General features: G+C 47.1%; 1 protein-coding gene across 6 annotated transcripts in view; it reads left to right on the top strand.

Annotated features, from left to right (window-relative positions):
• The window catches only part of RhoBTB (Rho-related BTB domain containing), a 296,605-nt gene that overhangs the window by 99,606 nt on the left and 184,497 nt on the right, over nucleotides 1-12,502 (top strand). Inside the window, exon 1 of one of the 6 annotated variants that reach the window (XM_065449531.1) lies at nucleotides 5,666-5,792. The exons of the other annotated variants lie outside the window; for them this stretch is intronic. The gene's annotated coding sequence lies outside the window, so the exon portion shown is untranslated. Of the gene's footprint in view, nucleotides 1-5,665; nucleotides 5,793-12,502 lie in introns of those variants that run through there. 6 annotated transcript variants of the gene reach the window in all.

Genomic DNA, 12,502 nt, shown 5'->3' with positions numbered 1-12,502 from the left:
GTATTTGCATAATAAATGGAAATGTATAATCGGCTAATTAACCATGCTTATCTAATTAGATTTTAAGTTAATTAGTTCACGGCACATATATGTTACAACTTCCAAATTGTGGCTAGTGTGTCTGTAACGCTTGTCCGCTTGGAACGAATTGTGACCATGGCGCACCAATTTCGACATGTGCACCGTCAGACTTGCGGTAAATGTACGCTTTTGTTGCACTTACTTTTTAGTAAGACCCAGTATTATGCGTTGAGGCGCAAAAGTAACTAACACCGATGTATTTCGTCACACACTTTGGGAATGAGTATCTCGAAACTGGTGACGTCGTGAAAATTTGTTTCAAGTGGATACGATATGCCAAATCACCGGCTACAATTCGTAAACTGCAATGTGTGCCGAGACGTAATCAGTTAAAAACGTAATTAGTTAAGCTTTGTTATTAAGGTTTATGCGTTAATCCAGCTCAAGGACCACCGTCGATCTTTAAAAGTTATTAGTTTTAAAAGAAGATAAAGAAAAAAACAGAATATTTGTTAGTTGTTATTTTTGTTATTTAGCCGTTAGTTAGCTAATCAATCTTTAGAAGCTTTGGCGCACGTGCGAAAACAAAGAAAATAAATGAATTACTAAAAATAAAACGCTTAATTAGAGGTTTCGGCGGGGCCGGCCTTGCTCAATAATCATCTTTGATACACGAGATAATCAATTTATACATTGCGCTGAGGTTCTATTATTAGAGTAACGTTGTACAAATGACCCCCCACGGTATGGCTCAGTGACTATGGTGTTGCGCTGCTGAGCTCGAGGTCGCTGGTTCGATCCCGGCCACAGCGGCTGCATTTAAATGGGGGCGAAATGCAAGAAAACGCTCCTGTAATGATAGGCTGAGGCGCACGTACCCCAGGTGGTCAAAATTAATCCAGAGTCCCGCACTCCGCATGCCTCATTGTCATATCGTGGTTTTGCCTCGTAAAACCCCCAGAAATGTTAAAATTGTAATTGTACAATTGCAGGTGCCTGCTTTCAAAACATATGCGAACGGTTGTGCGCTCCGAAAGGGAGGACTTGACAGACTGCGCAATGCGGAGACGGTTGCGCGCGCGTGGCCACGAAATGAGACCATGAAGGTATGGGCCGAGTGCTATCAACGACAAGGTTGCAGCAAAGCGAAAATGAACTGTCTGCCCACTTCTTAGTACTTACGCGCTGAACAATTTATCATTTAGCACACCACGCTCTTTCTCCGGCTGCAGCGTATACCTGAAAGAAGACGTGCCTCTGCGTGGCTCCACTTCGCTTCTCCTATTAGCTCTATTCATTGGGCGCCTGTACTCTGGTATTCCTTCTGCACCCTTCGTGACCTGTTAACATTGTGTCGACATCTCCAATGATTCCTGCTCAATATGTAGCCTCAACCGCACCTGTACAGTTTTATAGCGCAGGTCTCAACTCTGTTCTCGCGCAGCCACCTCGTCGTTGCTCCGACCTCTCTTTTTCTGATGGCGCCCGCACACAGGACTGACTGACGTGGACGGCAGGGCAAACCGCCGGCGCCAACTACCGTAGCTCTGTGCCCTGCCCGCATCTATGAAGCCACTTCCGGCAACACCCGTCGTGGTGTTATTCGCAATGTCTAGCCACACGCCCCTTTCCCCCGAATCGGGGCCAGCTTTTGGTCCCGATTTCGATATACTTGCGACCCGCATGATGGGTGCTACACGCGCTGCGATCTCTTGACATTTGCCGGCTCTCGCATGCATACCAAGTACGTCAAATACCAAGGCCTTCGCTGCACTTCCGACCTCCGTGGCTCCTGCCCAGTTCTGCAATAGCTGCCTCCAACTTGGCCTTTGCGCCGATGTGTTGGTCTCATGCTGGTGTCATCAGATGCCAGATCAGGGCCTTAGCTACCGCGCTGAACACGGCTGCCCACATTGCGGACAAGATCATCAAGCGGATGGTCCCACGTGTCCGGGTCGCTGCGGGCCTGCGCAAATCACTGCCGCTCTCGATAGCAGGAGCCATCCCCGACGCATCCGAGACCCGCCAAGACTGACCAATTATCGCTCATTCCTTCTCGCGGCACCGCACCAGAGCCAAGTGCGTCCCGTTCATGCAGCACTTTTCTGTCGGCTCTCCTCGCTCATCATCTCTCTCTCTCTCTCTCTTACTTATTGCTTTTTGTGAATTGCTTGTCGCGCTCTTTCATGTGGAATATTCTCTCTCTGTCCTCGTCGGCTTCTTCAAGGACCTGTGCCTCCCAGAAGCTCAATAACTCACTTCATTCTCTGTACAGACCCTGGCGAAATACCGATGTCCCTCGCAAATATCTTGGAGGGAGCTGTTCTCTCATCCTGAAACCTGAAATTTTGTGCGCCTGCCACCCATTTCTTCAACATTATTTAGGACTAAAACGGCATCAAACAATCTAGCGGCTGTATACGCTATAGCAGTGCCTGGCGAGGCGACGAAATAACAAAGTCCGGCATTAAGCCCACCAGAGAGCAGACGTTTGTCGATACCGCGAAGTCGCCATGTTTCTAAGACGGGTTTACGGGGCCAGGATGAAGGCTGTCTCGGGCCAGGTGCTTCCCGATTGATCTTTTGAGCAGTGTACATAAGCTCATGTTTTTCTCCTGCAACCTTTTCCATCCTGCTCCGCGGAAAACACAGGAACTTTCCTTATATGCAGCCAGTGTTGCAAGACTCGAATAATATGGGGTGATCACTTTTTAAGTTTTGCGAAATTTTAAAAAATCGCCTATCACAGATAACTTAATTTTAGTCCTTGAGTTGGATTATTCAGAGAAGTGGATATTTTGTTCGAGAAATAGAAACACATGTTCAACTGTTTAAAAAAATCGCTAATTCCGAATAACTACTTCGCGGCATATATTGCAATTTACGAATTGTAGTTGGTGAATTTGTCAGGCGTATCCACTTGGAATGAATTTCCTAAATGACGCCAGTTTGGAGATATGAGTGGCGCATACGGAGTGGCGCATGCGGTGGGCATCGAAGAGATTCGTTGAGGAGCGGTAGATACCCAATGCCACATCCACTTCGCTGAAGAGCGGCACGTAGGCACACATGCCACATACCCACTGACAAAGTTGGTCCAGCGGTTGGTTTCGAAGCCTGTTTCCTCAGCACTGCAGCCCGATGCTTTAACCATTCGGCCTTGTACTGCAGTGACTCAGTTAAGCAGAAAAGCGTTTACACACGCGCACGCACGCACGCACGCACGCGCACACACACACACACACACACACACACACACACACACACACACACACACACACACACACACACACGCACGCACGCACGCACGCACGCACGCACACAGTCCCCGGAAATTGCGATAAGTACCCTAAGAATGCTAATTGCACTAATACAGCAATTCAACAGCGTATAAATGACTGCTGTTCGTACAGCTTAACACATTAAAGTAACGGCCATTCCACAGCCGCCGGCGGCTGGTTTTAGTCACCAAATTTCTCTTGCATAAGAGCGTTTCCTCTTGGCCGGCCTTCGGGCGCCTGCCACTCAGGACATATAGCGACCTGCGTGGTAGCGAGACAATCGCTGTGGTAACAAGACAATCGCTGCGGTGGTGGTCAGTTACTGGCGGAACTTGCGTAAGTCAACTTTCCTGGATATTTCCCCAGTCTTTCTGCTCTGATGATAGTCTCGAGATTTTCTGAATGGTTTGTTGCTGTGCTGCTGCTTTTTGATTCGTCTTCGTATTCTCGTGTCCATTGATTTTTCAATGTTGATGTTCCAATCAGAGCACTGCATGGACCTAATTTTTCGGTCCGGGCCCGCTTTATGAAGTCCGAGCCCAGCCCGGGTACGGCCAGGGCCCTAGGTTCCAAGCCTAGGCTCGCCCCGGGCCCGGGTGTTCATTACTAAGCTTAGCCAGGTCCCGCGAGTGCATGACCAGGCATGGCCTGTAAATCAATAAATAAATAGAACATTTTCTTTACTTACAGGTTGTGATTTATGTATCAGCCTCACCTTCTCGAGATTTATTCAGCTGCAGTGTATAAGCAATAAAAGACCGAAATCTTTGTTTCTCCCATGGGAACATCGGTGATCTGGCCCATGGCCTGTGCTGTTATCCTTCCGCTGGTGCGCATGCATTTACCTTGGTCATACAATTTGGTCCTATGAGGGCATTTAGCATAGAAATATCATCATCATCGTCATCATCACCATCATCATCATCCCATTCTATGTCCACCGCAGGACGAAGGCCTCTCCCTGCGGTCTCCAATGAAAGCCATGAAAACTAGGCTTCTTTGGTGCTTGTTGGGCGAGAATGCATATGCCGTCTCCTTTTGGTAACGTGAACCAACTGTGAACTGTTTTGTAACAAGAGAAAACTTGAATTTTTCAGCGCTTTCCGAAATGCCGGAATAGACTATGCATAAGGCATATCGATCTACTTAATTCCTCAGCGTAATATTTCACTGGAAAATAATACTTTCCAAATTACTGGCAGTTCTCACGGAGCGTCCTCGCGAATCCCGGAGGCCACATTAGCTGACAAGGACGCGGGAAATCACTTGGTGGGATCAATATACGTGTAGGGAGAGATTCCGACCAGTGTGACTGCGCGAATTGTTCGCCAGTGACCTGCTGCTGGTGCTTTTTTCGCTGTTTTTGCAGCCGTATCTTGATCAGCTCAGCCGCCACCATGTGCATATCGCTTCCGCTCACTGCTGGCTGGCGTGTTTACCAAGGTGCGGCGCGACTGGACGCGCGATACACGCATGCGATGTCTGTGAAGTCTTGAACAGGGAGCAGTGGTAACAGCTCTCAGCCTCGCCGCTAATCAGTGATGAGAACTGACTCGCAGATCACAACTGACACCATCCAGGCTCGTGTGTGTGAAAGAGGAAGACGGTAAACAACTTCGCGTCCTCCAGGAAATACATAAGTAAACGTTTATTTAGCTTTTTCTTTTATCCTCGTTCTCATTCTTAGCTTACATTCCGAAACCGTCTGAAGTCATGCGTTTGCAGTGGTCGAGAGTGTATTCTAATCACCATTTCATAAGCGATAAATGTGTGATACATTGTTTCATCCGCACTAGCGCGAAACAGTGTCAGAACGTCATTCCTTTCACGGAATATATGATTCATAGACTGCAAATGATGCCATGTGCACACTCATCTGTAATTGTTTTCCATTGTGCAGGGACGCGCGCTTCTTGATAATGTGTGTGGTCGTGCTCTTCATTGTGGCAGACTGTGCAACCCTCCCTTCATATATGCGTTTTTTTCAACTGCATGTAAACCCTTCTGTGCGCAGCCATCATATCGCGGACCGCTGTTGAAACAACGCTATCAATGCGCTGCGCTGAGTTCACGCGCGCAGTGCGGCTTGCGGCACCCTTTTATGTATACAATTAGTCAAACAGCGTAGAATCCGATGTACCGCTTTTTATATCCTTCCAGGTTCCTGTTTCGGAAATTAACAGCGCAATACAGACGAGGACGAAGGGAAAGAAGAGCAGGTTCAATAGAAAAGCATGTAACATTTTCGGTTGGCTTAGCGGCAAGTTTTGTGAGTCATTCTCACCAGCTGGCAAGCGCAGTATCGATGCGCATGTTGATAACATCGCGATTGTCGCGGGCGGAGTCTGTGCGGATAAGCGAACGCGGCGCGCTTTCATGCTGGTGCGTCGCGAACGTCACGAGACCGGATGGTCCCGTCGCGCCAAACGACTGTGTATACGCAGAGCCGACTGGACGCGCACCACAAGCAAAAAAAATAGCAGCGGCATGGTAAGAGTTGTCTTTCATCGGGACCATATAGTGGGGGGCCGAATTTTCAGTGCAAAAAGTATATATTTTCTTTTTTAGACCAATTTGCACTGAACAAACTTTGGATTGAAAAGCGAGAAAGGCAGCTTTCAGGCATTGCCGAATGGGACTAGGGGTGGTTTTCGGCGTAGCTTAAGTTTCTCTTGCATATTGCCGCGCGAAAAGAAGCATTTCCTATTGTTGCAATGATTATTCGGAATAACGAGCTAAATATATATCTTGACAACACGTGCTGTACTGCCGCCGTTTACTTGCATGCCATGCGGATAGGTTAGCCGACCTTAAACTGTGTGACGTGGACTGGCGTCGTTTAGAATTTCTTCGATGAATTGTTCAGGCACTTTCAGCAAGGCGCGCGTAAACTGCCTTCGCCTGTGGGAGAGTATTTTGTTCTCGTCGGAAGCAAATACTTAGCGTCGTGTTTAGGCGCCTGCTGACCCATCTGTGCAATTCGTGATTGGCATTGTATGTCCCGAACCGTATGGCTCCTTCTCACCTTGCAGAACTTTGTGGCTCCGTAATTGGCACAGAAGCCAATCGCACGGCAAGAACATTCCTCGCATGCACTGTGGCGCGTACACGTGCGACGAAGGCTTTGCAGTGCGACCTTATTTAAATGTCCCTGTGCATATTGGGCACGTTGTTGAAATCCAGGACAAAAACTACTTGCATGGTCAGAAGTGAACAACTCTCTCTGACAGACTCGAACGAAAGCCCACCGTTTTTTTAAACAGACCTAAAAATAAACAGAAAAAAAAGCATGTCACGTTTTTACCGGACCTAGAAGCCCGCCGGACGAAAGCTTTTTTACGTAGTGATTCACCTAATCTTGATCTCTCTCTAGACGAAAGGCGCTGGTTATACCGGGCTGACCAGTAGTAAAAATTTTGTACACGACACAATGGCCGTTTGGTACTTTTCAAATGGAGAAGTTGACATGCGTTGCCCGCTTTTTAGTGAATATTGAGGACATACTGCGGCGCCATCTTCCTGCAGCGCCCCGCTGACGTGGGATAAGACGCTGCGCATACTTTGGCTGCCGGCGCTCAGATGAAGCACACAACGTCCAGACATTTCTGTAATTGCCTTCAATGTGAGGACAGTTCGTAAGCGCCAAATTAATGGTCCCGGGCACACTGCATGCAAGCACGGGACACAATGCACGGCCGCTGTCTGCGGTCGTCGCGATGTGGTTTCGCGTCTAAGCTCGAGGTCGCGGGTTTGATCACGGCCGCATTTCGATGCGAGCGAAATGTAAAAATGTTCCTGTACATAAATTTAGTTGCGCGTTAAAGAACCACAGGGTTTCAAAATAATCCGTAGCCCCCACTGCAGCGTGACTCATAATCCTACCGTCGTTCTGGCACGTAATACTCGAGAGTTTAATTTTTAATTATACTGCCTGTATTCAACGGCGGCCAGCGACGTCTCAATGCAGCGATCGGAGGAATCTGACTTTAAGCACTCCAGGCTGGTGGAGCTGTCAGTGTAGCCCTTCTGGTAACTTCGGCGACCTGCTACGCACCAAGCCGTGCCGCGCATGCCGCGGCTTGTAATCCACGCACAAGCCTAACGCCGCCGTTCGCGGTAATGGTCGAACAACCGCGGTGTCCTTTGGGCCAACATGGCGCGACCTGGGGCAGCGCAGAGTGCGGCTTAGTTTTTTGCGGCGCTCAGACCGTTACGTACATCCGAATGAGGCCGAGCTCGGAGCGTTTGACTCGCTGCGCGACACGGGAACGGCGAGCACATTTATTCCGGAAAGCGTTGCTGATTGGCGTCATGTTCAACGCGGGTTCTGGCAAGCGTCTTTCGGATCACACTCGGCTAATTATATCTTTGGAACTGGCTACCTGTTTCCTTAATTTGCAAGTTCACCCTGCTTATGTGTTACTTTTTCGAAAATCGACAGTGTGAGCACAGGTTGTACGTGACTTTATGTGGTGTTTGAGATGCCGTACAAATATCTAGGGCGGTCGGTTGGTACGCAGGTGCTGTGAGGAAAAGCAGCGACTGCCGTCGAGGTCCATTCGTATAGTATAGACTAGTAAGCGTTGGGGGGATAGTTGGCTTGCGATGCCTGTTCCGTCTCGAAACCATGTGGATGACTAAGCTAGACTTCCGCACAAACCTAAGTAGTTATTCTGTAAGAGTCCACCTATAGGGGATATATCCATTTCGTCTACTACTGAACTGCTGGTTGACTGTGGCGCCTGGTTGCTGCGGACGCGCAGCCCAGCCCAGTCAATCAGAACTTCAACAGCAGACGAAACTGACATGTCCAAGTGGCCTCTCACAGAATACCTCCCCGAGTGTTACGCCAGTCTCACTAATGTGTCTAAGCTGTTTTTCTTTTTAAAATGTGGGTATACGAGTTGTATAACTTATAAGCGACATGACCAGTCTCTTAAAGGGAAGCTGAAAGATTTTCCAGAAAAAATGAGTGAACATCAGTACATAATGGTTTTCAACCCTCCGAATTCGAATATCGTATCGAAATTGAGCGAAAGAAACCGCAAATATATTTTATTTCGACGAAAAGTGCAGCAGCGGACACGCCCAGCTCGCGCGTCTCGTTTCCGCCTGTGATTGGTCGGTGCGCCTCGTGACGTCAACTCTAGTAACCGACTGCTGCCGCTACACATGAAGCGCGGTGCCAGGTAATTTGGTGCTGTTTTTCTGAGACGATAATGGAAAATTTAGAGAGACTGCGTTTTTCTGAGGAGTTCGGCGTTACTCCCTACATGTACGAGCCGATTGCGAAGAGCCGGCCTCTCGAAGAAGCAAACGATGCTGGTGCGAGCAGTGCTTTCGACGCGAACGAAAGCAAAGTCTTGGGATCTCCTCGTGTTGGAAATGCTCTTTGGTGAGCATGTTTTTTGCAAAGTGATCTAGTGATCTCGCCGATTTTTCGCCGATCTAGTGAGCTCGTTTCCGGTCAAACAACTGTAGTGTTGTGTTCCTGCATGCCTCCTCGTGGAACGTAAGCGGGGATGCGATCGTCGGCTTTTGTGCGCTGTCCAAAGCTGTCGGCAATCTACAAAGACGGTTTAAACGCGCGAAAAGCTTCCCGGTTCATGCAGTACGTGTAGTGACCTTCATCTGTTGACTACCACTCACGTTGACTACCACTCACGTTGATTACCACTCACGTTGACTACCACGCACGTTGACTACCACTCTACATACACGCAGACACACCAACAAAGGAATGCGGGGTCGATCGAAGCAGATTACGATGGCACGCACGCAGAAACAAGCGCGGTCAGGCACGGTCGCGGACGCTGCGAAGGAACGAAACAGAGTTGACGTCACAACACCGCGGTTTCCGGTCTCCGCTCCGCTCACTCACTCAACGGGGGATGGAGCTACAGCGCAATTTCAAGCGACGATTACGTCGCTCCTAATTGAAAAAAAAAACCCCAAATTTTACCTACATGGTTTATAAGGTTCCCGCATCCGTATATGAGCGTCTTATTGAATTCGACGGACTCTTCAGCTTCCCTTTAAGAGCCATGCTAATGGGCTTTCACACTTGGTCTTTTAGTGAGCCCAGCGTATTTTGGGCTTCACTCGTGAATTGGCCTGAAATTCAGCGAAGCGTTCGCGCACACAAACGGAGTTGCCATTCATTTGGACGTGCAAGCTGCAGATTTTAACGATTTACGTGGCTCGTGGCGAGTGCCTCATTCTCGGTAGGACAGGCTGACGTGCGGAGCAGTTTTGGCATACCGCACTCGATAGTTTGGGCGAAGACTGACAGGAATAGTCAAGACAGCGAAGTGATGAAGAAAACATTGTTTTTCTGTTCGGGTGAATGATTTTTCACGCCTTTTAGCGTGCGCTGATATCTCAATTACGTAGACGTTCTTGCGTTCCTCTTCTGTGCGGTCCTGCCCGGGAATAGAATCTATGCAAGAGCACGTGCTGCGCCGCTGAGCACCATTTGTGTATATAGGCGCTAGACTAAATATGGGTTTGGTAATTTTGTCAGATATACAGGGTGTTTCAACGAACACTTTCAAAAGATGTTCAAACTTGCCTGTAGCAGACAGCACAATTCTAATCCATGAGCTGGTCTACTCGAAGAGGCGGACATTACTTGCACAAAAGATTGAAATGCATAATCAACAAATTACCATATGGCACAAATTGCGATCTACAAGTTCTAGCTGGTGAGAGTGCAGGGCACATCCACTTCAAAGTAATTGTGCGGATGATACGATTTTCCGAGATATGCGACGTCAAGCTTGACGGAAATATGCACTGTCGTTCCACTTATTTTCTTAAGAGGAAGCTTAGCTGGGGGCTCCTATCTAAATACAGAGGAAAGGAGAAATCGTTTTCCCCGGCAACCAGTGCACCAAATTTGATGAGGTTTGTTGCATTTAAAAGAAAAAAGTTGAAATGTAGTGACTGTTCGTTTCGGATTTTTGATTTAGGTCGTCAATTTTTCACTAAAAATTGGCAAAAATCTCGAATTTTGAGAAAACGGTACTATACTCAGCAATGAAAAACGGTATTATAATTCTGAAAATTGTATCTAATAGTACATCTAAAGCGGGGAAAATCTATGCATTATATATGACTCTCAAATAGACCACTAATATGTGAATAGGACTTTTACAATACATTTGCAAACAATGTAACGAGTTCAGGTAACATGTAAATTGATAAATCAAATTTGTCCGCTTTGAATGATCTAATGGATGCCGTTTACAGAACTGCGATATCTATTCTTAGTGCAGAGCTACGAATTTGTAAACTTCGTGCTTACATTTTTTTTTTCAAACTTCCCGATTTCCGAAAGATCTTTTAAAATTTTGGACCTTAAATTAAAATTCAGATTCTAACGGTTACTAGAATTTAACATTATCTCTTAAATACAACAAAATTCATTAATATCGGCCCAGTGGTGACCTCAGAAAAGCGTTCCTGCGTTTTACATGTATCTAAATAGGCGACATCGGAGTTGGGCCCGAGCTAAAGCTTCCTTTGACAAAACGTTGTTTTATGCACTGAAGCACAAAAATAACTGGAACACGAATGCATTTCTCCGCACGGAATATCTCGAAACTGGTGCCATCCTGAGAATTCGTTCCAAGTGGATCCGGCTCGCGAACTCTCTGGCTAGAATTTGTTAATTGCAATATGTGCCGTAATGATTAGCTTAAAACTTAATTAGTGAATTTCTTTTAATTAGTCGACTATGAATTTGCATTTATTGTGCAAGTAATGTCCGCCTCTTCGAGTATAGACCAGTTCATGGACTAGATTGTATTAACTGCCACATGCAACTTTTTTTTTATTTGAAAGCGTTCGCTAAAACAATCGGTATGGAAGCACAGGCTAGCACTTGATCTCTAAATAATGGGCATGCATCAAACTGTGACCGGCTTTAGTTCTATACGTGCCATGCGTGACCTAAACCTGCAACCTGCTAAATGAGACGTGGTGGAAACTATCTAGAGATTCCGCAGCTACCCTAATTCTACACAAGAAAAGCAAAAAGATTCCTATAGAGAAAGGGCTCAGACAAGTAGACGCAATCTCTCCAATGCTATTCACCGCGTGCTTGGAAGAAGTATTCAAGCCATTAAACTGGGAAGGCTTAGGAGTAAGGCTCAACGGCGAATACCTTAGCAACCTTCGGTTTGCAGATGATATTGTCCTGTTCAGCAGCACTGGGGACGAGTTACAACAAATGATTGAGGACCTTTACAGAGAAAGTACAAGAGTGGGGTTGAAAATTAATATGCTGAATACAAAGGTAAAGATGAATAGCCGGGCGAAGGAACAAGAGTTCAGGATCGCCAGTCAGCCTCTATAGTCTGCGAAGGAATAAGTTTACCTTGGTCAGTTAATCACAGCGAACCCTGATCATGAGAAGGAAATTTATAAAAGAATAAAAATGGGTTGGATCGCATAAGGCAGACATTGTCAGCTCCTGACTGGAAGCTTACCATTATCATTGAAAAGGAAGGTGTACAATCAGTGCATTTTACCGGCGCTGACATATGGGGCAGAAACTTGGAGACTTGACAAAGAAGCGTGAGAACAAGTTGAGGACCGCGCAAAAAGCGATGGAACGAATAATGCTAGGCATAACGTGAATAGACAGAAAGAGAGCGGTTTGGATCAGTGAGCAAACGGGTATATAGCCGATATTCTAATTGACATTAAGAGAAAGAAATGGAGCTGGGCAGGTCGTATAATGCGCAGGCTAGATAACCGTTGGTCCATTAGGGTTACAGAATGGGTACCAAGAGAAGGGAAGCGCAGTCGAGGACGGCAGAATACTAGGTGGGGCAATGAAATTAGTGAATTCGCGGGCGTTAGTTGGAATCGGTTGGCGCAGGACAGGGGTAATTGGAGATAGCAGGGAGAGGCCTTCGTCCTGCAGTGGACATAAAATAGGCAGCGGCTTCCTGCTGATGATGTATCTTAGTGTTATCTGCTGGTGCTTTTGTTTCCGAAAGCATCGCTTTGTCGCTTCAGTACTGCGCTGTCTCTAAAAATTCCTGTCAGCCTTCGCTTATATACGCGCGACGTGTCCCCGTTCGTCAGCGTTGTCCTTAAGAAGCTTCGTGATGCGGGACTCCCACGGGGAAGTTGATTGTTTTGCTCTCTTGAATATAATTGGGGGCTAAAATGTTTGTTCGTTCTTGCCA

This window comes from Dermacentor albipictus, chromosome 1 (genome assembly GCF_038994185.2).
Source record: "Dermacentor albipictus isolate Rhodes 1998 colony chromosome 1, USDA_Dalb.pri_finalv2, whole genome shotgun sequence".
Lineage (NCBI taxonomy): Eukaryota > Metazoa > Arthropoda > Arachnida > Ixodida > Ixodidae > Dermacentor > Dermacentor albipictus.
Note: the sequence above shows the minus strand (reverse complement) of the source record. Positions and strands in the feature narration are given on the sequence as shown.